The sequence below is a fragment of the Sturnira hondurensis genome, unplaced genomic scaffold (assembly GCF_014824575.4).
Source record: "Sturnira hondurensis isolate 20B ecotype Veracruz unplaced genomic scaffold, ASM1482457v3 Scaffold0019216, whole genome shotgun sequence".
NCBI lineage: Eukaryota > Metazoa > Chordata > Mammalia > Chiroptera > Phyllostomidae > Sturnira > Sturnira hondurensis.
Window position 1 is genome coordinate 1,642,773 of NW_028091847.1, and position 27,599 is coordinate 1,670,371.

General features: G+C 43.8%; 1 long non-coding RNA gene across 2 annotated transcripts; it reads right to left on the reverse strand.

The window, feature by feature from the left end:
- Positions 1-6,070: 6,070 nt before the first annotated feature.
- On the reverse strand, positions 6,071-27,534 carry LOC118974207 (uncharacterized). 2 transcript variants are annotated; one of them, XR_005063805.1, is made up of 4 exons: positions 27,484-27,534; positions 26,847-26,912; positions 7,424-7,500; positions 6,071-6,372 (listed from the first exon to the last, which is right to left on the reverse strand). It is a non-coding gene; the product is annotated as an uncharacterized LOC118974207 (long non-coding RNA). The 2 variants fall into 2 exon arrangements; XR_005063806.1 differs by lacking the exon at positions 26,847-26,912 and having other exon boundaries at positions 27,484-27,528.
- Positions 27,535-27,599: the final 65 nt, after the last annotated feature.

The window sequence follows — 27,599 nt, forward strand, 5'->3', positions numbered from 1 at the left end:
CTTAAGCGGGAGGAAGCTTAAATGAGGTCATTTGTGGGACTCTGGTATATACAGATGTTTGCAAAATTGTAGGTGTCCTTACTATAACTATCAGCCCCCAAACCTGTCAGGTTCCCCAAAATGAAGAGGTTTGATGGCAGAAGCCCAGCCCTTACGGGAAAGGGCAGTGAAGGAAAAAATTACAAAGGCTTGGACCACAGATAAACTCCTGATCAAGTCCCTCCTCCACCTCTGCCCCTCTGTGAGTCTTTTAGCAAGCCTCAGTTTCCTCATCAATAAAACTGAGATACTAATACCTAGCTTTTGAGGTTTTTATCAATTGAATGAGATAGTATATGTGATGTGTCCAACCTGGTAGGTGCTTCATACATGGCTACTCTGTAGAGGAGGCTGAACTGTGAGGGAGGTGAGGCAGACGGTATCCAAGGGGCATTTGGGGGACCAGCAATCACCCCCTGCACCACAGATCTTGAATCTGTCACAGAAACACCTTCCCTGCAGAAGCAGAAGCAGAAGCAGCCAGAGCTCTGGCAACTCCATGGGCATGTGCCCTGGGAACACACTCTCCTACTCTGATAGGATTCCACCTGCTGGACAGGACTGGCTCAGGGACCAGGTGAGTCTTGTCTGGTGGTGGAGGGTAGCAGTGGCTCCAGCTGGGAGGGGCCCAAGAAGCGAGAAGGCGGGAAGGGCTGGTGGAGGAAAAAGATACTTTTCATTGCTCCACTAAGTAAATAAGGAAGCACTTAACTGTGCACTTTCTGTGGGCTAAGCCCTAGAGCCACCATAGTGAACAAGACAGCTGTGGTCTCTGCACCCCCAAAACAGAGCCTAGTGGGGAGCAGTGAAAGGAAGCTTTAGGAAGATGGTTCATAGCTACACGTTGCTGGCTGGAATGAAGCAGGAAGGGCACGAGGTGGGGGCTCCCTGCTGGAGTGCCCACTGTGACCCAGCAAGGGGGGTGAACGCCGGGGCTGTGGAAAGAGCACGGGGAGTGCCTCACAGACCCAGCTCTATCTCTTACCAGCCATTTCAGCTGGACAAATCAGCGTTGCGGGTCTTCAGTTCCCTTCTCTATAAGATGAACACAATAGTACCTGCCTCACAGGGGTGGTGGTGACTTTTCAATTAGGTGATATGTAGAAATTCTGGCTCTCGGTGAGTGTCAGTACATGGGGGCTGTTGTTCGTAAGAACAATACTAAGGAGAAGCGAGGAGATACTCAGAGGAATAAATGGCGAGACTCGGTGACTGAGTGCGGGGAATTGTTTCACTGACACCTGGACTACTGTGCTGTGTGGATCTTCTGTGGGTCAGAATGGGAGTTGGGACTGGGGCAGAGTGGGGAGTCTCATCCCAGTGAAAGAAAATTCTGAAGTCGTCTCAATCCAGGATGCACAGTTCAGTTTAGGAGAAAGCACCTGAATTCAGGCTCTGGGTTCAATGTTCCCACCTTTATTTTCTCCTAGATTTCCTCAGACAGCAGTGGGGAGGGATTCCTCCGGAGTCCCAGGGCCCCAGATCCACAGCCAGGTTGGGCTCGCCTGGTCCTTAGGCCCGGTCGAATTCTGGGAGAAAGATCCTGGACCAAAATTGTAGCATGGAGTGAACTGGTTTCTCAATGAACATCTCTCCTTCCGTAGACAGAACAAAACCTCAATAAACATGTTACCTTTTTTTTGTAAGTGACAGTCCCATTGTAAAAAAGGGACTTAGGGGACAAGGTCCCAATGAGAAACAAAGAGAACACTCCCACCACCTCTCTTGCCAAGAAAAAGCTGAAATTCTCGGAGAAATCATTGAGCCAAAATTCTCAGGGAGAAGTCCCAGAAGACGGTCCATCAGGTGCGAAAATACAGGCAACATGTAATGTGTAAAAGGATGAACCAGAAAATCAGCCAGCAAGCCCGCACCCAGCTATGTCTTAATGAGGCAAACTCCAAAGAGGCTTTTCCTTTAATCTGGCATTTGAAACGAAATGCTGCTAAGAAGCCCCCCACCTCACCCACCCCACCCTTCTGTGTTTCCATGACTACCCAACTTCTTAGAACATGAAAGAACTGCCTCAGCCGTCCCCTCTAAAACAAAAGAAAATTACCCCAGGTTTCTGGGCAGAGAACTCCAAGGAATGGGACCTGTTACTGGATAGCAGGTTCCTCAGAGTTGCTAGTGATGAAATATGAGCCTATGGGGACAGACGGGGCCTTCAGAAAAGCGAGGGAAGGAAACTAGGGATGACAGGACCCCAGCACTCGCCCCAGCTTGCAGGGCCCGCTGTACTCTGCCGTCATCACTGGCTCTCTCCCCTTAGCTGGGCCTCATTTGCCCCTGCAATGAAGTGCTTTAAAAGAAAACACACCCTCTCTCCATATGGGAAGGGGCAGAGGTTCAGAGAGGAGCAGGTCCTGGCCCAGGAGACCCCAGAGTGGCAGCAAAAGGTGACTTCTCCTGCTCTCTAGACTGGTTTGCTCTTGCAACAGCCAAGACAAGGCTACCCTGCAGCATGAAGCCTAAGGTCCTGCCGATAAAGGATAATCTGTCTTCTCCTGAACCCAGAAAGCAACACTGGGGAGGTGGGAGCTGGACCCGCTCCGGCCACACTCCTCCCCATGCTCGAGCTCCAAGCCAGACCCAGGGCCTCAACACTTCCCTCGACTGCATTCTCCCAGCCCTTCATCACATTTTGAATCTCCTTCCTAAACATTTCTCAAATCCGTCCACTTCCTTCTGTCTCCACTGTCACTGTCTTGATTGAAGCCTCGCCATCTCTGGCCTGAACAGATACTTTACCACTTGTACATTAGGGCTAGAGTGGCCGTTTTGAAACACAAACCTGATCTTGTCACCTCTGACCTAAAATCCTTCAGTGTGCCCCTTGCCTTCAAGATAAATTTTCAAATTCCTCAGAAAGACAGGCGAGGCCTTTCATGATAGACAACTCTCACTCCTGCTCCCTCCAAGTTCCAGCCATAAAGAATGCATTTCCCCAACGTACCACACTCTCCCACACCTCCCGGCCTCCACAACCAGTTCTTCCCCACTTGAGAATGCCTTCCCTGACCCAGTGTGCTGGGTAGGTCTGCTTGCCCCTCCAGAGTCCCTCTCTGCCCTACCCTGTGCCCCAGAGGCTGCCCCGTATGGATCACATAACCAAACTCCAGTGCCCTCTGGCTTCTGGTTGGGTTTGGCCGATCCAGAGCACAGGTAGAGATCGAAGGATAGGAGAGAATGTGGCCAGGGTACGTACACACCCCCCATAGGTTGTATCAGGCTGGCTGGTCCCAAACATAAGGTTCCTCCTCTGCTAAGGCTAGACTTCCTCTCCTTCCAGAGCACAAGAGCCGCCTCCCACCTCTGGCCTACGGATGACAACAGCCCTGCTGCTGCTGTCCTGGGTTCTGCAACAACATGGGGTGCATCCCCACACCCTGCCTCCATCTTTGCAAATAACCCGTTTGTGCATAAACCCTCCTCAAATTATCCTAACTTGGGTGTCACATTCCCTGTTGGGACCCTGATTAACACAGTCACCCACTCGCTCTGCTAAATCATAGCCCTTCCTTGGGATTAAGCTCAGCCAACACCTCCTCCAGGAAGGCTTCCCTCTCCTCCCCAGTTTGGATTAGCAACTGCCCCCCTCAGACTCCCAGAGATTCTGTATATTCCTTTGTCAGAGCTCTTTCCACACTGAACTGCAAAAGCCAGTCTTCTGTCCTACATGTGAGTCTCTGGAGGGCGGGGCCATAGGTTGTTGCTCATCCCGGCAGCCCAATATCTGGCACAAAGCAAGGCCTCCGAAAACATTTGCTGAATGAAAGAAGATGCAGTAGCTCAGAGTGAGACACTGCCAAACACCTGTAGGAAACACAGTGTTGCCCTTTGCCAGCTGCCTACTACAGAGCTGGTGTCCCCTGGGCCAGAGTCCATTAGATCACGGACTGGACAAAGAAAGGCTGGTACTGAGAGGGCACCCCCACCTCCGGGACCTGGGCCACATGCTGATGAGCATGAGGAAAGAGTGAGGAAGATGTGCTGGTTCCTGTTTCAGCAGCTGTGCTTCCTGGCAAAAAACAGTGGCTGGCCTCCCTCAGCCCCAGGCACACAATGGAAGTGTCCTTACAGGGAAGTGTCCAATGGAAGTGTATTACATCCCAGAACTGGGCATCCTGTGAGTCTGGTGTCAACCCCTGAGAAACCCATGTCAGCCCACTAACACCAAGGGCCGCAGATCCACGGGCTGCTCCAAAGACCACAGCACCACTCTCCCCAGACACCACCAAATCATTTGTTTCATTCATCCAACCAACAGAGTTTACTGGGGGTCTGTCTGCTCCATGCAAAGCACATTTCTGATTAGCTCAACTGAAATTCTATCTGAAAAGGAACCGCCATTTTTCTTCCCCTCTGAGACCCTACTGATCCCTGTAAGAGGCTGGGCAGGGCCAGAGGATGGGCTTCCAGGATGAAAGGCCCAGGAAACCTGGGCAGTCATGGGAGACGGGACAGACATAATGGGGCAGACATGACAGGCAAAGGCAGAACGTAGTGAGAAGATGGTAGAAACTTAGCTCCCCCTTCTCTGGACATGTGACCTTAGGCAAGTCACCTCCTATCTCTGTGACTCAGTTTCCTCCTGTGCAAAGCTGTGGTCACAACACGACCCAAGTCATGGAGCTACTGTGGAAATTAGACAAAGTACTCTCTAGGAGGTTGCCCAGAGCGGGAGAGCCCAACCCTACCAGACCCAGGGCTCCCTTTTCACAGAGAATGTTTCATAAGACCACCTGCACTATTCTGAAATGAAAACTGTACAAATATAACTTGCTTAATACACATAAGTGTTTTTAAGAATCAAGATATTGCCCTAACTCCAGAATGAAGAACCAAAAAGAAATAATTTAGAATAAAATACTATGCATTTTAATCTATAAATGTTTGAGCATAACTACACTAGAAAATATAAGACAGCTGTACCTACTTATAATGAATATGTTTGAATTTAAGAGAAGTAAAATAATATTGATAGGAACATTATGGGTACTTCTTAATATTTGATATTCTGAAGCAAGACTTAATAAATACTATGTATTCATAGAGATATGTACAAATGCAGATGAATAGAGGTGTGTTATTTGGCAACTCAAACACCATGAGCGTTTTGCTGTTCTTATTGTGGTTTCTGAAATGGTGAGCAATTCCTGGTAAGGATAAAATGTAGTCTTCTCTTGATTTATATGATGATGATAGCATTCATGAAAATGTCAGTGTATATTAAAACTGTGCAAAAGGTGTTCTGTATTGCCCCACAAAATGGAATTAGGTTCTAGGCTAGGCCAACGGGAATGGATTTTCTACTTACATGAACACCTGGCGGGGTGCACAATGTCATATGAAGTTCGGGACAGAACTGCCCGACCTAGAGCAAGGAATCTGATCCCCTCTGCCTCCAAGTAGCACCCCTGCTACCAATGTAGCAAACAGAACACACCACTCGTCTCTAAAATGCCTCTAGGGGCAGCACTGACTCCTTGGAGGACCAGCAGGCCAGGGTTGATGGGGTTATCCCAGTGATGAGGAACACAGGGTGGTAGCCACACAGCCTCCAGGACCACAGACCAGACAGGCAGCATCAGGGAAATCTACCAGCCCCTCACACTCTGACCCCCATGTTCTGTCGTGTCCTGCTATGTTCTGGTATGATTAAAGCCATAGGGTAAGGCCGATTCCTGAGGCATGTGGGTGAGGTCTCTGGAAGAGGGAGAAAAAGACATGAGCATCAAAACAGGCTGAGCTATGTCATGTAGACTTCCAGGCAGAGAAAAAGCCCCAGAAAGCTGCAGACCCCTGTATTTTTCTGCCCCTGTTCACCTAACGGACCTCTTTGAAAAGGAGATCCTCAGCATTTTACAGGTAACCCTTGGGTGGCACACCTAGGGCTGTCATGATTCAACGTCAACGAGCACCTCACGACACTATGACATCTGCCTCTTAATTGAACGTATCTAAAGAAAGAACATTGTCTTTTTAACCATTTTTCAATTTTTATTTTTGATTTTAGAGAAGGGATGGGAGAGAGAAAAGGGGGGGAGAAACATCCATGCGAGAGAGAAACGTAGATCAGTTGCCTTCCCCATGCAAACAGACTGAGGACGAGCCCAAGCAGGCATGTGCCCCAACTGGGAGTCAAACCGGCAACAACGCCCGGCTGGCTGAGCCACGCCGGCCAGGCAAACCATTGTCTTTTGTGGATGTCTACTGCACTTCTGGCACGGCCAGTCAAGCACTGAAGTGCGCTGATGTGTGCCCATCTCCTTCCTTCCCATGTGCAGCCTTAAGGATCAGCAAATCTTACTCGAATCCAAGGTCCCTTTTCTGACAAAAAGAGCAATTATTTCAATCTTCCTGGGAAGAGGCAGCTTCTTGGACAGAAAACTGAATTCAGGGGGCGGCACCAGGGAGAAGGGGACTCTCATCTCCTTCTCAGCTTTATTCTTTTAGTGGACCCTTCTGAACTTTCAAGAGGGCAATTGTCCAGGTTTCTGCCCTGAGGCTGGGGCTGCTGGGATGATTCTGACCACACAAGGCAGCCTCCACACTAGAATAAGGCAAGCCCTGAGCCCTGGAGATCAAGTCACATCTTGTAAACGAGATTATCTGGAGTCATGTTACTCTCTGTTTATCCTTTTTTGTTAGCTCTGACCTGCTGTAAAGGTTAGTCTGAGGGACCCGGTTTCAGCTCCCGTGTGTGTTGGGGGAAGGGAGTGTTGTATAACATGTGTGTTGGAGGGTGGGGACACTAGCAAATGTCAATGATGAGAAAACCCAAGGGAAAATTCCAGTCACCTCTTTCCACAGAGATTCTCCCTTCATTGCTAAGCTTGGAGGTGTTGGTTTTAATTCATTAGGAAAGGTGGTGGTAACTCTTCCCCACAGGGTCTCATGGAACCAGGGAGTCCCTCGTTTCAGATGAACCAGGTGAAACACCTAGGAGATTCAAGTGCATGGGCTAAGCCCATAGTCAAGTTACCAAAACTTCAGAATGAGATGAAGATCTGCTATAGGTCTTATAGCAGAGACCTAATGTAGGGACCCATCCTGTGGCTGTGTAGAGCATACTTGTATCTGTTTTGCCAGGCAATGAAGTAAGTCCACCAGTAATTGGTGGCAGTGAGCCTGCCTTTTGAAGTGCTCCATCCCTGGGTAGAATGGATCCACCAAAGCTGGGAACCAATAAGGCTTGACATGTATCACCCACATGAATTTTGGAGGACAGAGAAGGGGCCGAAAAAAAAAGAACAAATATACAAATAAACAAAATAGAAATAAGAAACAAAAGTATTTTCTCAAGGTTTGTTTCCTATCACTTCCTTTTCTCCTCAAAGCTGTGGTGGTCCCAGGAAGTCCCCGGAGGCAGAAGTCATACCTGGAGTGGACTGGGACAGCTCTGTCTTTGCAGGAGAAACTGCCAAAGTCATTTCCAAATGTCCAGAGGAATGTGACCTAGAAGACAACAGAGACCTGAGACTTGGAGCTGCTCTCTTTAGCAAGCCCAGCAGCCTTCTGAACATCCCTGACACCTTTACCATCTGGCCTTCTCCTTCACAGAGCACTCTCCCAACTTGGGGCACATTTTGGGAGAGAACCAGAGGTGGAGACCAACCACTAAGTGTGAATACAGATCTCACAAAGCCAGTGCACTCACTCAGTCAATGGTTCTCAGCCCTGCATGCATGTTAGAATCACCCGCAGAGCTTAAACACACCCAGGCCTGCTCCCCTACCCCGCCAGAGATTCTGATTTAATTGGTCTGGCATAGGACCCAGGAGTGGATATGCTTTATAAACTCCCCAGGTGATTCTAATGTGCAGCCAGAGTTGGGAACTACTACATTATACAACAGGAGAGGCCCTCAGGACCTCACTTAGATCCCAGTTACTCTTAATTTATATATACTTCTAACAATCCGGTTGTCTGGTTTCCTAGCTGGTACGCATTAAAGTAGCATATTTAGAAGGGGGAGAGAAAGGCTACTAATGAAAAGGCACTAAAAGCAGCAAGACATAACAAATGAGAGTCTGATCACAAGTGTAAAGATAGAAAACCTATAAAAAGCCATCACAGCACTCAACCCCTCCTCTCTCTAGCGTATGCTATTTATAGTAAGGGCCTCAGAGGATCGTTAAATGTGGGGAGGGGGAGGGCTGCAGAGTGAAGGGCAGGTTATTACATTAACTAACTGTCCATGATACTACGGCATATGTTGACAGTTGCTACAAACATTACCTCATTGAATTCTCATCACAGCGCTAAGAGATCAGTATTATTGCCCCATTTTACAGAAGAAGAAACCAAGATTCAAGGGCTCGCTCAAAGTTGCACATGTATTGACCTGCAATGCTGGGATCTGAATGTCACGTGTCAGTTAGTTTGACTCAAAAGCGCACATATATTGAAAAATGCCATATCTGTCTTTGTATTACTATAACTGATATTTCTAATAACCCAAAGTCTAAAGCTGGGTTATCCCTCAGCATCCAGCTATATAAGTTGTTGATGTTTAAAATAGTTATACACACACACACTTTTTAACAGTGATGAAAGAACAAGGTATCCATTTGGAAAATAAATAAATAATAAATACAAGTTATTTCCCAGCTCACACCATTCATCAAAATGAATACCAGATGGAGAAAGATGGAAATGAAACCATAAAGGTACTAGAAGAAAATATAAGTGAATATTTTATAATCTTAAGATAGGGGAGCACTTTCTAAACATGTCAACAAAAGCAGAAACCATAGAGGAAAAGATTGATAGATTTGACTACATAAAAAATTAAAAACTTCTGTACATCAAAAAACCACCATAAATTGAAAAAATATTCAACCTCACTAGCATTCAAAGAAAGGCAAATTAAAACAGCAATGAGAGACCACTTTTTTTGCTGTTGATCAGATTGGCAATGATTAAAAAGAATGATAATACTGAGAGTTGGCATGGGTGAGGGGAAATCAGCACTCATAAATGCTGTTGGAGGGAGTGTAAATTGGTACAATCTTTCTGGAAGGCATTTTGGCAATATGTATGAAAAAAAAAGCCTAAGAAGGCACATACATTTTGACCCAGTAATTCTATGTATAAAAATTTTTATCCAAAGAAAAAAATTGATCCACTACACATGCATGTGCAAGGATTTTACTCACTGAGGCACTCTTTGGAAAAATTGGAAGCAACCTAATGTTTAACAAAAGTGAATCAGTCAAATAAATTACGCCATACGCATAAGGAGTAATATTATGCAGCTACCAACAATGATGCAGTATAGGTAAACAGGCCAATGGAACAGAATAGAGCCCAGAAACAGACCCAAACATATGTGAGAATTGGATATATGATTAATATCAAATCAGTGAGGCAAAGACAGACTTTTTCAAAAGTGGCATTCAGTTAACCAGGAAAGGTTAGAGGTTAGACCAGTATTTCACATAGTGTACCAGGACAAATGTCAACTGATTTAAATGCACAAAACAAAATAATAAAATTACCAGAAGAATAATAGAGCTCCTTAACAACCTTGGAGTACCTCTCTTATTGCTTCAAAATCCAGGCATCATGTATGTAGCACTCTAACTTCTATATAAGAACTGACAGGGCAGGCTCCCAGTCAGGATGAGAGTATAGGCAGACATGCTCACCTCTTTGCACAACCACATCAAAATTACAACTAAAATATAGAACAACCATCACTCAGAATCATCAGAAATTTAGTTGAATGGAAGTCTGACAACTACGGAATTAAAGAAACCACATCCACCCAGACAGGTAGGAGGGGTGCAGATGCAGGCTAGCCCCAAGCACACAAGTGGTGGATGAAAATTTGGGAGAGATATCTCAGAAGTGAGGAGTCCCAGCCCCACACCAGGCCCCAAAGACCAGTCAGTGTTCCAGTGCCAGGAAGATAAGTCTCCACAACTACTGGCTACAAAAATCAGTAAGGATTGAGTCGATAGAAGAAACTTCTGGAGCCCAAAGCAGGTCCTCTTAAAGAACCCACATATGGGCTCAACTACTAAGACTCACTCCCTTAGGGCTCCAGCACCATGGTAGCAGCTTGAAAGGCACCAGTGGCATAAAGGGAGGTACTGAAGTGTCAGGCATCAGAGTGAGCAGAGGCCATTGTCCCTTTCTAAACCCTCTCCCAAAAGAACTGGCAAGCTGGTGCCAAATCTGAGACACCATCAACCTGGCTAACACTGTTTGACCCACCTTGGAGAATCCCAGACATTCTGTGGTCAACCAATATATGGGCCCACCCAAGTTGCTTTTCCACATGAATGGCTGGTCTTGGCTCGTACTTCACAACTTCCTAAATCCTATCAAACAAGCAACAGCTAAGTGGCTCCAGACTCTGCACTAGCAGCAGCCAGCCTAGATTCACAGCTTGGCTTCACCTGGGAATCTCCAAGCCCAGCACAAGTAGCACACATCTCAGATTGCTTTATAGCTCAGGCAGGGTGGCCCCACACAAAACACAGATGGAGGCTGACCTTGGCCTGCACCACATGGGAAACCCTAGGGCCAGCACACCCAGTGGAGAGCTATAGACCATGTCAGAGCACCATCACCCTGTCCTTGCAAAGCTGATACTCCCTAGAGGGCAGAGGTTGGCAGTCAGTGAAAACAGTCAGTCCCTGAAGCTGACTGGCCTAAGTAAATGCCCCCCACTGACCTGACAACAGCAATCAAGGCTCAACTACAAGAGGAGGGTGTACTCAGCCCACACAAAGGGCACACCTTGAGTACCCAGCTTGGATGATAGGGGGCCTGTGTCACTGGACCCTATAGGACACCTACTACATTAGGCCATACTACCAAGACAGGGAGTCATAGCAGCTCTACCTAATACACAGAAACAAACACAGGGAGGTTGTCAAAATGAGGAGACAAAAAAAAACATGGCCCAAATGAAAGAACAGACCAAAACTCCAGAGAAAGAGCTCAACAAAATGGAGATAAGCAATCTATCAGATGCAGAGTTCAAAACACCAGTTATTAGGGTACTCAAGGAAATTAGTGAGGATCTCAGCAGCATAAAATATATCCAGTCAGAAAGGAAGCATACACTAACTGAAATAAAGAATAATTTACAGAGAAACAGCAGTATAGTGGATAAAGCTGAGAATCAAGTCAGTGATTGGGTACATAAAGAAGCAAAAAAACAACCAATCACAACAACAAGAAGAAAAAGAATCCAAACAAACAAGTATAGTATAAGGAGCCTCTGGGACAACTTCAAGTTTTCCAACATTTGCATTATAGCAAAAGGGAAAGAGGAAGAGCAAGAAATTGGAAATCTAGTTGAAAGAATAATGAAAAAAACTTCCCTAGTTTGGTGAAGGACATAGACATGCAAGTCCAGGAAGCACAGAGAGTCCCAAACAAGATGGATGCAAAGAGGCCCAATCCAAGACACATCATAATTAAAATGTCAAAGTTTAAAGATTATGAAAGAATCTTCAAAGCAGCAAGAGGAACAAAGTCAGTTACCTACGGGGAGTTCCCATAAGACCATCAGCTGATTTCCCCAAAGAAAACTCTGCAGGCTAGACGGGACTGGCAAGAAGTGCCATGAAAAGCATTTCAAACTCATAAAAACAGGGACTTATGGCTAGATTGCTCTACCCAGCAAAGACATCATTTAGATCTAAGGGCAGATAAAGAGCTTCCCAGACAAGAAAAAACTAAAGGAGTTCACCATTACCAAACCATTATTATATGAAATGTTTAAAGGGACTTCTTTAAGAAAAAATCAAAACTATGAAAAATAAAATGGCAATAAATACATGTCTATCAACAATTGAATCTAAAAAACAAACTAAGCAAACAAGAACAGAGACAGAATCGTGAATACAGAGAGCATTTTGATGGTTGCCAGATGGGAGAGGGGTTTGAAGGAATGGGTGAAGAGGTGAGGGGATTAAGAAGTACAAATAGGTAGTTACAGAATAGCCACAGGGATATAAAGTACAGCGTAGCAAATGGAGTCGCCAAAGAACTCATACACAGGACCCACGGACATGAACAATGGTGAGGGTACTACCTGGTGGGGCAGGGTGCTAGGTGCCAGGGGTGTAAGAGGACAACTCTAGTAGCATAATCAATAAATTATAACTTAAAAGAATAAATAAAAATAAAAAAAGAAATGGCAGGGCATATGTAGTTGCATTTGCTTGTATTTTCAAAAAGAAGCACTGTAGCTATTAAAAGCAGTGACCTACAGGAGGAAAAATTATCCATGTCTATCCCTGAAGGGAGACATGGGTAGAAGCAAGAATTCTCAATGTATACTTTTTTGTTTTGATTTTTGAACTATGTGAAAATATTGTCTATTTTTAAAAAGAAATTTATTTTAATACATGATGATACTGACTCATTTGTGTTGACATGATGAAAGATTTTCAAAATGGATTTAGTGCATAAAGTAGGTCACAAAAATATATTGGGAATAATCTAAATTTTGTTTTATAAAATCATATAGAGAGAGAGAAATAAGAAAATCTAGAAAGACCTATTTTAAAATATTAATAGTAGTTATCTCCAGCCCTGGCTGGTGTAGCTCAGTGGATTGAGCGTGGGCCTGTGAACCACACGATCGTGGTTTGATTCCCAGTCAGGGCACATGCCTGGGTTGTGGGCCAGTTCCCAAAAGGGGACTCTAGAGAGGCAACCATACATTGATGTTTCTCTCCTTCTCTCCCTCCCTTCCTCTCTAAAGATAAATAAATAAAATCTTAAAAAAAATAGTAGTTATCTCCAGTTGGGGAGGATTTAGGGTTATTTATTTTAATTTTAATCTCTATTTTCTAACTTTTGTACAGTGATCACACTTTATTTCTACAATTATAAAATAAGGAGAAAAACTTACCTTAAACAAGCCTCAAAGAAAAATAATCAGCCAGGAAAGATTTGCAATATGACAAAGAATTTAAGATCCTTAATATTTAAAGAACTGTTGCAAGAAAATAACAAAAAGAAGAATGCTCCAGGAAAAACTCAAACGACCCACAATAGGATAAATAAATGTTTGTACACTTGAACGATGTATCATTAGAAAGTGCTAAAATAATGTTGAACACTGTATAAAGATAAGGACAGCCATACATATTATGAAGAAAAAGAGGGTTGGCAAATAGTCTCATTTTAATAAAATTGCACCTATACCCAACTTACAGGCTTTATTTGATTCATGTGTTGGATATAAATATATGCATAGAATAAACCTGTAAGAATGGACTTTGAAAGGTAAATAGGTATAATTTCTGGATGGTAGGTGTACAGGCACTTAATTTTTTTCTTGTCTTAACCTCTATTTTTCTGCAATAAAATTATTATTTGTATAACATAAAAGGAAATATTATTTGCAATACTGCTTTGTGAAATATTTAGCCACAAGTAAGTTTACCATGTTGTATTTAAAAATGAAAAGCTGAGCCCTGGCTGGTGTAGCTCAGTGGATTGAGCGTGGGCCTGTGAACCAGACAATCGCGGTTCAATTCCCTGTCAGGGCACATGCCTGGGTTGCAGGACAGTTCCCAGCAGGAGCCAGTTCCCAGCAGGGGATGCACAAGAAGCAACCATACATTGATGTTTCTCTTCCTCTCTCCTTCCCTTCCCCTCTAAAGATAAATAAATAAAAAAATAAAAATAAAAATAAATTAAAAAATTAAAAGCTGAAAACCTAAATATATAATAATAGGCATTAAAGATGACACAGGGTCTGTGAGATATTTTCAATCACAAATGATTACATTATAGAAAAATGTTTATAAGTATAAAAGACCCATAGTATGTAAAGAAACATACATATATAAGCAGTATAAATAACTCCATTAAAACAATTAAAATGTATGTGCTTAAAAAACTTGGTGGAGGAGACACATCAAGATATTTGTTAACTGTATCTGAGTGGTAGATTTAAGAGTATTTGAGTTTTGGGGTTTATTTGTTTGTTTTTTTTCTGATGGTCAGGATTTTCTCAATGCTCTACAACAAACAATCCTTCTTTAAAAAAATAAAGCATTGTGAAAATTTTAAATATATTTTATTGATTATGCTATTACAGTTGTCCTATTTCCCCCCTTCATTCCCCTCCACCCTGCACACCCCCTCCCACCCACATTCCCCCTTTTTAGTTCATGTCTATGTGTCATAAGTTCTTTAGGTTCTACATTTCCCACACTGCTCTTGCCCTCCCCATCTATTTTCTACCTACCATCTATGCAACTTATTCTCTATTCCTTATCCCCCTCTCTCCTTCTCCAGTTCCCCTGTTGCTAACCCTCCATGTGATCTCCATTTCTGCGGTTCTGTTCCTGTTCTAGTTGTTTGCTTAGTTTGCTTTTAACAAGGTGTGGTTGTTAGTGATTGTGAGTTTGCTGTCTTTTTACTGTTCACATTTTTTATCTTCTTTTTCTTAGGTAAGTCCCTTTAACATTTCATATAATAAGGGCTTGGTGATGATGAATTTCTCTAACTTGACCTTATCTGAGAAGCACTTTATCTGCCCTTCCATTCTAAATGAAAGCTTTGCTGGATAGAGCAATCTTGGATATAAGTCCTAGCATTTCATGACTTGCAATATTTCTTTCCAGCCCCTTCTTGCCTGTCAGGTCTCTTTTGAGAAATCAGCTGACAGTCTGATGGGAACTCCTTTGTAGGTGACTGTCCCCTTATCTCTTGCTGCTTGTAGGATTCTCTCCTTCATTTTAATCTTGGCTGATATAATTATGATATAATTATATTCTCCTTAAATATCTTTTCAAATAAGTTTTTCATTTCTTGCTCTTTCTCTTTTCCTTCTGGCACCCCTATGATTCAGATGTTGGAATGTTTAAAGATGTCCTGGAGGTTCCTAAGCCTCTCCTCATTTTTTTTCATTCTTGTTTCTTCGTTTCATTCTGGCTGAATGTTTCTGTCTTCCTCCTGGTCCACTCCACTGATTTGAGTGTCAGTTTCCTTCCCAACATTTTTGGTTCCCTGTGCATTTTCCTTCATTTCACTTAGTGTAGCCTTCATTTTTTTCATCTAATTTCTGACCAAAATCAACCAATTCTGTGAGCATCCTGATCACCAGTGCTTTGAACTGTGTATCTGATAGTTTGGCTATCTCTTGGTTGCTTAGATGTATTGGCTCTGGGGCTTTGATCTGTTCTTCTGTTTGAGCCATATTTTTTTGGGGGGTGCCTGGTCATGTCTGTTACATATGAGGGACAGAGCCTTAGGTGTTCACCAGAGTGGGGCAACCCAGTTACTGGGTTGTGATGTTGTATGTGGGGGCAGGATCTGAGAGGGAACAATGGTGCTTGCTCTGCTCTATGCCAGTTTTCAGTCACTTCTCTTGCTACCCACAAGCAAATCTGTCCTTTCTGGCACTGATTCATGGTGGGTGGGCTTGTGTGCTTTCTAGGACCCTGTGGGTCTCTCCAACAAACCCTCCTGTGAGGCTGGGAGTCTCTCCTGGCACCTCAACCCCCACAAATGTTTTCAATCGGTGCTCTTAGGCTTTATTTCTCAATGCTGAGGCCCTGGGTTTATCTGTGCGCAAATGTGTGACCACGGTCAGCCAGCCACCTTGCACACCTCACTGGGTCTGCCTGTTGCCACCCCTTGCCTGGGATCTGCCAACCGTTGCCTGCACACCCAGGTCCTCCAACCACCACTTTTTCCTGCCTCGACCCCTCTCCGCCAGCCACGGACTGCACCCCTCTTACTGGTCTGGATGAATGGTTGTCAGACTTCCATACAGTTCAATTATCTGTCAGTTCTGGTTGGGTTTTTTTGCTTGTTTCCATTTTTGTTGTCTTTAGTTTTGGTTGTGTGAGGAGGCACAGTGTGTCTACCTATGCCTCCATCGCTTGGCTGGAAGTCCCCCACATTATGGAATGTTTTAATGCTGTATTTTTAAAAGATTTTTTATTTATTTATTTTTAGAGAGAGGGGAAGGGAGGGAGAAAGAGAGGGAAGGAAACATCAATGTGTGGTTGCCTCTCATGTGTCCCCCACTGGAGACCTGGCCTACTACCCAGGCATGTACCCTGTCTGGGAATCAAACTGGTAATCCTTTGGTTTGCAGACTTAGCCACACCAGCCAGGGCAAATGTTTCCTGCTTAAAATGCTTTAAATGCTTTAAAAAAAATGACGCTTCAAGAAACAAATTCTAAACTTTTTTTTTAATTGTCCACCCTAAAGGCAAGTCTTGTTACCTAAGGTGGGCCCTCTCCACCTACTGATGATTAAGGGGAAATCAAGCTCAGCCTTGGTCCTAAGTTTAGTTCCCTATTCCCTCCTTCCTTCCTTTAAGTGTCTCAACCACAAAGTGCCTGTTGGCCACCATGCTGGATGTGGGCAGAACTCCTCTCCCTCATGAGAGTTATTCCACCCACTTGCCTTCTGACAGGTAAGCTAACAGAACTGCTGGGCTTGAAGGTAATCGGGAGGCAGTGGGCAGTAGGTATCATGGTAGGTGAGGTGGCCGTGGCACAAAGCTTCTCTGGAAGGACCCCTTTCTGGCCCAGATTCAGGCCCTCCCTTGGTTATTTCTGCTACAGCCTTCCCACACATCCTAGTCTAATTCTACTCCATTCTTAAAAGGAAGAAGCAGCTTCAGGATGGGGCATCTGTCAGGTGGCTCCCTCCAAATAGGCCAGGGCAAAGAGGTGGGTCCTGAGGCCCAGGCAGCCCCCTGGGTCCTTTGGATCTCCTGAATTTATTGAAATAGTTTCTTATTGGTCTCCTGCCCTCTGTCCCTGCCCTGTCCAACCTATTTTCCAAGCCTTTGACAGGATTCTTGAAATATACCTAATTATTTTATACCTGGGATCAAAACCTTCTATTCAAAACCAGTGCTTCTCAAACTTTCCTACTGAAATTCATCAACAGCAGACAAAAGAAATGCCTTCTGTTCCCCTGAGGGACTGTGTAGCCTGAAGCTCCTGCCAGCACACCCAAGCTCTCTTTGAAGTCTTCTGTTTTCTCTTAAAAATTCATGAGAATTTTCCATGATATATTTGAATTTCTTTTAATACAAAGATGTTTAAAATTATTCACCTTAAGGAAAATTGATGTTCCTGAAAGAAATGCTGTGTTTATCCAGAGGCTCAACTATCCTCCTTTATACAATAGTATAAAATCCAGACTCCTGACAGGCAGGGCTCTTTACAGGGTGGCCTCACAGACCTTTCTGCCTTGCCCCCCCTGCTCCTCCACACTCTCCAGTTGCTGAGCCACCTGGACTCTTGTCATTCCCTTCTGCGCCAGGTTATTCCCAGACCCTGTGGACCCCACTCTCTACCTGCTGGCAACCCACCATCCTGAAAGGCCTCAAGGGGATTCAAATACCACCTTCCACATTAAACTTCCTCTGATGGCCCCTGACTGATATGAAGTGAGAGGTAGCATGATATCACAAAAACAGCCTGTACTTCGGAATCAGAAGGCGGGCGTTTCAAGTCTGACTCCAACTGTAAATACTGGACAAATGACCTAACTCTCTCAGCTATTATCTGTAAAATGGGGAATAGTTATGCTTCTCTCACAAGCCTGTTATAGGGACTAAATGAGATTCAAGAGACAGCACAGTGCCCAGCACACACTCCCCTCTACTCCTTCAAACTCCTATTGCACTTTACTTATACCATACATGCAAAGACCATATGTTTACATAGTCATTCTCATTTATAATGATGTATTTCCCCTAAATAGATCAATGGTTCCCAATATCCCCCAAAAAGCTTCTCGTATTACCTGTATAATACTATGGCTTGAAAGATTTTGGTTATTAGATCACACACATTTATGAAATAGCAGCCTGCTTTCCTAGGTCCTCTATCTTATTAAGCATTTTGGAATATGGAGCGCTGTCCCAGCCTTTCCTCTGCTGCCTAACTTCAGGGACTTAGGAGTTGGGAGCCACCCACGGAGACCATAAACACCTTGAGACTACAGCTCTGTCTTCACACTTCCCATGGCACCTTACTCAGCGCCCTGCATTTAGAACACACCTAGTAACTGTGTGTGGCATAAACAAAAAGTTTCACACAGAGGACAGGAGGGGAAAGCCCTGTCTACATTAGCCAGTATGTGTGCAGAAAGGGGTCATTGTTACGGGAGGCAGGGCTAGAGGCAAGCCCTGCTCCCCCCACCTGCTGGAGCAGCACCCCCAATTACACCAGCTGGCCTCCAACTTCAGTGTGTGAGAGGATTAAAAAGCACCCTCTCTTCAGTGTCTGGAAACTCCTGCGAGGAAAGTTTGCTGCCCAAAGTTGGCTTTTGACTACAGTCTTAATAAGAGGCCTCAGCAGGCTGTGGCTAGAGAGACAATGTCACTTAGAGGAGCAGCTTGAAGCAGCAGTTAGCAGAAGAATTATTTTAATGAATACATTTCCTTTCAATTGTATGGGAATATCAAGATCCCATTAGAATAGGGAAGCAATTAGAACTAATAGAGATGAATGCACAGTGCTCAGTGCGTATGGAATAACAAGCAGTCAACAAAGGGACTCCGGAGAGCCTGCTCTAATCCCAATGAACTGGCAGCCCACAGAGGAGAAATGGCTCTGTTCAGGGGCTCAAAGACCCTGTCCCATGCATTCTGATCACGGTCAGCAAATGGTGTGAGCTGGGCCTCTGAGGTGGGGGTGGGGAGCCCGTCACCCCAGCCCTGGCCCAGCCTCACGGGTATAGAGATGGGCTGTTGGCAGCCCATTGGCGACAGCCATTCAGACCAGAGCCCTGGCTCCAGGCCAGCCTTGTGCTTGCCCCTCGCACTGGGCCTCATTGTGTCCAGGTGGCAAATGCCTTCTCGCCAACTCTCCTTTGAGGTTTAGAGTGGCGGTGGGGGTGGGGTGGAGGGAGGACGGACAGTGCAGGAGGGAAAAGGAGGCCTGTGCCCCCTGCATCTCTCCCCTCCCCCGCTGGCCAGGCTCTGCTTCTCCTCTGCACTGGGTGTTGCATTACAGACACTAGTGGGTCACAGGCAGCCCAAAACAGAAGTACTGCTGCTTACACAATTGCTCTTCAAATAATAACAAACAATTTTCATTACCCAAGTCAGATCAAATCATCTCCCTAGCCATCTTGCCTCAATACCAGCCACACATACAGGACCCATGGCCACACGCTCCGCCCATTCTGCTGTGACAAAACTGGGCTCCATTTTGCTCCTGGCCCAGAAATTCTGGACAATGCTCTTCCCCTGAGTCCTTCTTTGAGCCAGATTAGCTGCACGACTGTCAAGACTATCAGGAGAAATAGGAAAGACACAGCAGCTATGCAGTTTGGGGCTCACTCAGATCTGGGGTGAGACGTTACTCAGCATCTGTGTGAAGAAGGCACTCAAAAGTTTGGAGGACTCTATTGCCAAGTTTAGAAGGAATCCAACAAGATAACTCTGGCTCCCCACCAAAGCATTCGCTGGCCTTAGATGGAGAGTCAGGACTTGACATTTCTTTATTTAATCTTTTCTGGCCAGACGGTTTTTTCAACCAGGAATGTGTACAATCATTCCAAAATGTCTGCATGAGAGGCCAGTAACTCTCATTACTGAGATTTTTCTACCACTTCTCTTTTAAAAAAAAAAGTCAGTAACATTTTATATTTGTTTCTTAATGGTAGAGCACTTTAAAAGTATGTTTGTATTGTACTTGAACCCCAACATAACTCTGTGGGGATGGGCAAAGCAAGGGTTGTCAGGCCTTAAAGATGAAGAAACAGTGGCCCCGAGAGGTTTGGTCTCCTGCACAAGAGGGCAAGGAGGGGTGCCAGAACTCAGGTCTTCTGACCCCGTTTAGTGCTTTGTTCTAGGATACACTGTTTCTATGTCCTCAGTGCTGGACACTTTCAGGGCAATTCACCCTACACTTCTGCTTTTTCAGTGTAACTCCCACAGTGGACCTCTAAAGACTCTAATCTATGCTACAAGGATCATCCTTCAACAAGGTTTCAGCCTTGGCCTCATGGCTCAATTGGTTAGAGTGTCATCTAGCACACCAAAAGGATGTAGGTTGGATTGCTGGTCAGGGCACATACGTAGGTAGCGGGTTTGGTCCCCATTTGGGGCACGTATGGGAGGCAACCAATTAATGCTTCTCTCTCACATTGTTGTTTCTCTCAATCTCTCCCTCCCCCTCTAAAATCAGTAAACATATCCTTGGGTGAGGATTTTTTTTAAAAAGGTTTCAATATAATAGTCATCAAACTGTTTGTTTCATTGCCCTTCCCCCCATTCCCACCCCCACCAAAGAGATATATATTTCCTCCCTTTTAATAGCTTACATAAGAATTTCCTGTTTTTTAAACCATGCCTTTTTTTTAATCCTCACCTTAGGATATGTTTTTATTGATTTTAGAGAGAGAAGAAGGGGAAGAGAGAGAGAGAGGAACATCAATGTGAGAGAAACATCAATCGGTTACCTCCCGTACATGCTCCAACCAGGGATCGAACCCACAACCTTTTAGTGTATGGGATGACTCTTCAATCAGCTTAGCCACCCAACCAGGGCAGGATTGCTTTTTTAAAAAAGTAAATTTGTTGAGGTGACATCGGTTAATAACACGTGATTTTCAGGTGTACATTATAATTCAACATCTGTATATTCTACTAAAAACTCACCATCCAACACCTAGTTCCTTCCCTTACATTTGACCCTCTTTCCCTCCAGGTCTACTTTGTCCAGTACAACACAGACACAATCAAAACCAGAGCAATGATGGTCTAGATCCCTTCCAGTTTAACACTATAGCATCCAGATATAGGCAAGTGGTAAAGCAGTCCATTCCCCTCTCATACCCCTTACCACCACCAATAGCTAAAGGCCTAGTCATTGAATTTTTCACCTCATTTCACCTCAGTGGTGACACTCCTTATGGTGAAGACCATGGTGACTACCACTGAGTGGCATGTGAACAAGGAACCACAAATCCTCAGCATGAGCTCACAGCCTCGTCCTTCATGGCCTGGCCAGCTGACAATGCACCCCTCTCAACAGAGTCAGGCCTGCCTCGGACCTGAGTGAGGGGTGCTACTGGGAGCCAGCTGAGGCTCCGGTACTTGCTGAGGGAGATGATCTGGAGCAGTGGGCATACTCAGACACACTGCACAGGCAGGAAGTCACCCTGAAGTGGTGCTGGTGGAACCTGACTTCCCAAGATCTGAGTGTCCCTGTGCCAGGCCAACCCTACATGTCCTTAGCACAGGTCTCCCATCATGGGCATGCTGTAGTAGATCCAGAAAGACCTGGGCAGGGTAGTGGAAGTGACACAAAAGGAGATCCTGTTGCTGAAAAGCAGGCAAGAAGAGCTCCACCACGTGAAGAACCTGCAGATGGATACGATCATGGATGGGTTTGAGGAGACTGTGTCCCAAGCAATGGAGGCAGCTCAGAAACAGAAAGAACTTGCCAAAGCCAGAATCCAGAAGGTTATGAAAGAAAAAGAACAACTTACTACAGATCCAAATCCCATGAAAAAACATATTTCTCTGACCCCTTCAAGCACTTTGAGAAGTAGAAGGAGGTCATCAAAGGCAACTTCAAGAACTAAGAATCACTCAAGAAGTGCACTGAGGATTACATACTAAGAATTAAGAAACAAGGCCAGAGATATCACCCACTGAAGACCCACACAGAAGAGAAACTCAAGCAGGCAAACAAGGAGACCACCCAGGTCTCCAGCAAGGCCCAAGAAGAGGCCTTGGCCTTCCAGGTAAGCCCAAGAAAGGAGCAGGTGCACATCCACTTGCTGGAGAAAACTATGATCTGACCAGAATCTGTGACTTCATTTCCAAGACAAAGAAGATCTGATGCAGAAGGCCCTGTTCAATGACCATCCTTCCTCATCTGTCTGTCTGACTCTGTTAGAAGGTTTTATGTTCTTTTTTCTTTTTCTTGACCTCAACTCATTTTAAAACTAGATTGCTTTAAAAAGAAAACTAACTTCCAGTCAAGATGGTGGCATAGGTAAAGATGGCTTGCCTCCTCAATGACCACATCAAAATTACAACTAAAATATAGAACATCCATCACTCAGAACCATCAGAAACTGAATTGAAGTCTTACAGAATTAAAGAAACCACATCTATCCAGACAGGTAGGAGAGGCACAGATGAAGAACAGGCTAGTCCCACACCTACCTATGATGAATAATAATTCAGGAGGGATATTAGAGAACAAGGAGTCCCAACCCCACACCAGGCCCCCAGAACCAGGGTTCCAGTGCCAGAACGGTAAGTCCCCATAACTTCTGGCTTCAAAAACCAGCAGGGATTAGTCAATGGGAAAAACTTCTGGAGTCCCAAGCAGTTCCTCTTAAAGAACCCACACACAGACTTAATACAGATGCACTCCCTCTGAGCTCCAGCACCACAAGAATAGCAGCTTAAAAGGCACCAGTGCCATACACAGAGGAACTGAAGTGTGTGGCATCAAGGCAGAAGCTGGGGGACAGCTTTCTCCTAGACAAAAAGGCAGATAGAGGCCATTATCACTTTTCTGAGCCCTCCCCCCAACAGAGCCATACAGCCAGCAGCGGGAGCCATATCTGAGATTCCATCAACCTGGCTAACACTGCTCGTCCTGCCCTGGAGATCCCCAGACTCCATCCCACCCAACTTATGGGCCTGCCCAAACTGCTAACCATGACTTTTCCACATGAATGGCTGGTCTTGGCTCATACTTCACAACTTCCTAAATCCTATCAAACAAGCAACAGCTAAGTGGCTCCAGGCTCTGCACTAGCAGCAGCCAGCCTAGATTCACAGCTTGGCTTCACCTGGGAATCTCCAAGCCCAGCACAAGTAGCACACATCTCAGATTGCTTTATAGTTCAGGCAGGGTGGCCCCACACAAAACACAGATGGGGGCTGACCTTGGCCTGCACCACATGGGAAACCCTAGGGCCAGCACACCCAGTGGAGGGCTATAGACCATGTCAGAGCACCATCACCCTGTCCTTGCAAAGCTGATACTCCCTAGAGGGCAGAGGTTGGCAGTCAGTGAAAACAGTCAGTCCCTGAAGCTGACTGGCCTAAGTAAATGCCCCCCACTGACCTGACAACAGCAATCAAGGCTCAACTACAAGAGGAGGGTGTACTCAGCCCACACAAAGGGCACACCTTGAGTACCCAGCTTGGATGATAGGGGGCCTGTGTCACTGGACCCTATAGGACACCTACTACATTAGGCCACACTACCAAGACAGGGAGTCATAGCAGCTCTACCTAATATACAGAAACAAACACAGAGAGGTTGTCAAAATGAGGAGACAAAAAAACATGGCCCAAATGAAAGAACAACCAAAACTCCAGAGAAAGAGCTCAATAAAATGGAAATAAGCAATCTATCAGATGCAGAGTTCAAAACACCAGTTATTAGGGTGCTCAAGGAAATTAGTGAGGATCTCAGCAGCATAAAATATACCCAGTCAGAAAGGAAGCATACACTAACTGAAATAAAGAATAATTTACAGAGAAACAGCAGTACAGTGGATAAAGCTGAGAATCAAGTCAGTGATTGGGTACATAAAGAAGCAAAAAACAACCAATCAGAACAACGGGAAGAAAAAGAATCCAGACAAACAAGTATAGTATAAGAAGCCTCTGGGACAACTTCAAGTTTTCCAACATTCGCATTATAGCAAAAGGGAAAGAGGAAGAGCAAGAAATTGGAAATCTATTTGAAAGAATAATGAAAAACTTCCCTAGTTTGGTGAAGGACATAGACATGCAAGTCCAGGAAGCACAGAGAGTCCCAAACAAGATGGATGCAAAGAGGCCCAATCCAAGACACATCATAATTAAAATGTCAAAGTTTAAAGATTACGAGAGAATCTTCAAAGCAGCAAGAGAAACGAAGTCAGTTACCTACGGGGAGTTCCCATAAGTTTCTTTTGATTTCTCAAAAGAAAACTTTGCAGACTAGAAGGGAATGGCAAGAAACATTCAAAGTCATGTAAAGCAAGGGCTATGGCCAAGATTGCTTTACCCAGCAAAGCTATCATTTAGATTGAAGGGAAGATAAAGAGCTTCCCAGACAAGAAAAAACTAAAGGAGTTCATCATCACCAAACCATTATTATATGAAATGTTAAAGGGACTTCTTTAAGAAAAGATCAAAACTATGAACAATAAAATGGCAAAATATACATATCTATCAACAACTGAATCTAAAAAACAAATAGGCAAGCAAGAAAAACAGACAGAATCATGGATACAGAGAGTATTTTGATGGATGCCTGATGGAAGGAGGCTGTGGGAGAATGGGTGAAGAGGTGAGAGGATTAAGAAGTACAAATAGTTGGTTACAGTATAGCCATGGGGATATAAAGTACAGTATAAGAAATGGAGTAGCCAAAGAACTTATATGCATGACCCATGGACATGAACAATGGTGGGGGGATTGCCTGAGAGAATGAGGGTTGCTGGATGGAGGGGGGCAAAGGAGGAAAAATTGGGACAATTGTAATACCATAATCAATAAAATATAATTTAAAAATAAAAAATAAAAAGAAGACTAAATAAAATTTCCCTTAGATTTTAAAAAGAAGACCAGATTGGTGATTGTGACATTGGCTCTGGACATCCAAGGCCTTTATGATACTGTTAGCCTAAGGTGCTGTTCTGCTCCTTATTCTGTATTCCTTAAGGCAATGTAAAACTCAGGCCTGGTAAGCCTATTGTGTTTTGTGAATTTCAGTGACAAGCAGAACCTAAAGACCATTGGCCATTCCAATGGTCTTTAAAATATTAGAGATTTGCAGTTAAAAATATCTGGCTCTGGTCAATGTAGCTCAGTTGGTTGGTCCGGTAGATTGAAAGGTCAAGGGTCTGAGTTCTGGTCAGGGTACATACCAAGGTTGTGGGTTCAACCCTTGGTCAGGACATGTATGAAGAGGCTGCCAATCAATGTTTCTCTCTCACCTCGATGTCTCTGTCTCTCTCTCCCCGCCCACCTCTCTTTTTCCCATTCCCTCCCTGCCTTCTTCTTTTTCTAAAAGCAATGAAAAATTGTCCTTAAGTGGGGATAAAAATTAAAATCTGGGCTAGGTTTGGCATTTCATTTATTCACTGGATAACTTTAGGCAAGTTAATTTCCCTGAGCCTCAGATTCCTCTTCTATAAAATAAGGACAAAAGTACATACCTCAGTTCTGATCACAAGAAAAAAATAATTTTGTAACTATGTGTGGTAACAGATGTTAAACTAGATTTAATGTGGTGACCACTTCACAATATACACAAATATAGAATCATTATTCTGCTATATACCTGCAACTGATATTATGTCAATTATACTTCAATAAAAAAATTTTGTTTTTATAATTTTGAGGTATATTTATTCACTGTGAGGTGCATCTATATTAAGGGCACAGTTTGATAATTTTTGACAAATGTGTACCAACCCCCAATCCAAGATACCGAATATTCTCATCATCCCAGAAAGTTAATGCACCCCTTTCCAGTCAACCCCACTCCGCTGTTCTGATGTCTATCACCACAGATTAGTTTAAACTATCTTGAACAGTATATTAAATACAATCATATTGTATGTAACCTTTTGTATCTTCTTTTGCATCTTTCTTCTTTTGCTCGACATAATGACTCACCCACATTTTACCAGTAGTTTGCTCCCTGTTTTGATGAGTAGTGGTACATTATTCATTCAGTTTTTTAAATTGTTATATTATTGCTAATCTGTCCCTCAAAACTCTTTCCATTTAATGTATCTCCTGCATGGTACTTTCTAGGCATATATCTTCTGCATATCTCTCTGGCAATGCTTGATATGAGAAAGATATGTTAAGCGAACAATTTTAAGCCTAGTGTTATCATTTTAGGAAGGAGTGTCTTTCTCTACCTTAAGGAGAAACAGATAACCAGGCAATTCAGCGTGGCAGTCCTGAGTACAGTCTTCAAAAGAGATGATCTAGGTTCTCATTTCCGGTCCAGCACTTAACAGATGGGTGGTTTGGGACAGGTGATTTAACCTCTCTGTGACTGTTTTCCATTTGTAAAATGAAGATAATAATACCTTCCTAATAGGGATTTATGAGGACTAAATTATACTGTACATAAAATGTTTGGCACAATGGAAACTAATAATAGCCTCAAGCTTGACTATAATAAACATCTTCCTGCTTAACTTACACATTTTCATTGTAAGTCATATAGTATAAATGAGCATATATTTTCAGAAGTTTTTAAAATGAAGTTCATAATTATATCTAGGAAAGCCTAATTGTCAGATATTTACTTAAAATAAATGTTATTTCCTATGTAAAAGTAAAGCCTCCCATCATTTATTCAGTGACAATTATATACTGAGTGCCAACTTTGAGGGGCTCTTCAAAAAAGTTAAAGACATAGCCCTGGCTGGTGTAGCTCAGTGGACTGAGCGCAGGCCTGCAAACCACACGATCGCAGTTCAATTCCCAGTCAGGGCACACGCCTGGGTTGCAGGCCAGTTCCCAGCAGGGGACTCACAAGAGGCAACCATACGTTGATATTTCTCTCTTCTCTCCTTCCCTTCCTCTCTAAAGATAAATAAATAAAATATTTTTTTAAAAAGTTAAAGACACAGCCCTAGCTCATAGGATGTTTGGTTTTGGTAAAAAGATAACCACAAAAATAATTACAAAGTATAGTCAATAATAATAATAATAACACCTATTAATATTGTGGTAAGTCTCTGGAATTATACTATACAGTTCAAATCTCAGTCATATTATGCCGGGAAAGTTATTCAACCTTTTTCTGTGTTACTTCACTTGTAAAATGGAGATAATAACACCACTTACCCAGCAGGGCTGTTATGAGGAGTAAACCAGTCAACACACATGAATACTTAGCACAGTTGCAGCACACTAAAAATGCAATAAATAGTAGTTAACATTTATGAACATTCAGTTTTTGCCAAGCACTCTCTTAAATGCTTCATATGCATAACTTCACATAATCTCCACAATGTTGTTTCTAATATTATGCCCATTTTACTGATAAGGAAACTGAGGAGCAGGGAGTTTAGGTAACCTGCCCAAGATTACATAGCTAGTAAATAACAAATGCCATAGGAAGGACATATCTATAAAATAGGGATGATGATGATAGTACTTACCTTAATGAGACTTAAACAAATTAATATTTGAAAAGCAGATTACAACAGAGCCTAGCAGAGAATAAGGTCTGTTTAAGTGTATGCTAAATAAATACAAACTGCTATGGTGATTCACAGATGGCAATAAATAACTTCCATGCATGCCATGGAGACTAAGGAAGGCTTTGGAATGGTGACACTTAAGCTGAATCCTAGAGAGAGAGGAGGGGGGAGGGGAGGGGAGGACAGAAAAAAAGAGACAGAAAATGGAAGAAAGCTCAGAGTAGGGTACGCAAAAAAAAAAAGGGAGTAGTTAGATTTGATTAGGTTAAAAATCTCACCTTTCCAGTCAGGGTGTCCAACTGTATCCCGTGGGCCACATAAGGATGGCTATGAATTCGGCCCAACACAAAATCACAAATTTAATTAAAATATTATGAGATTTTTTTTGTGATTA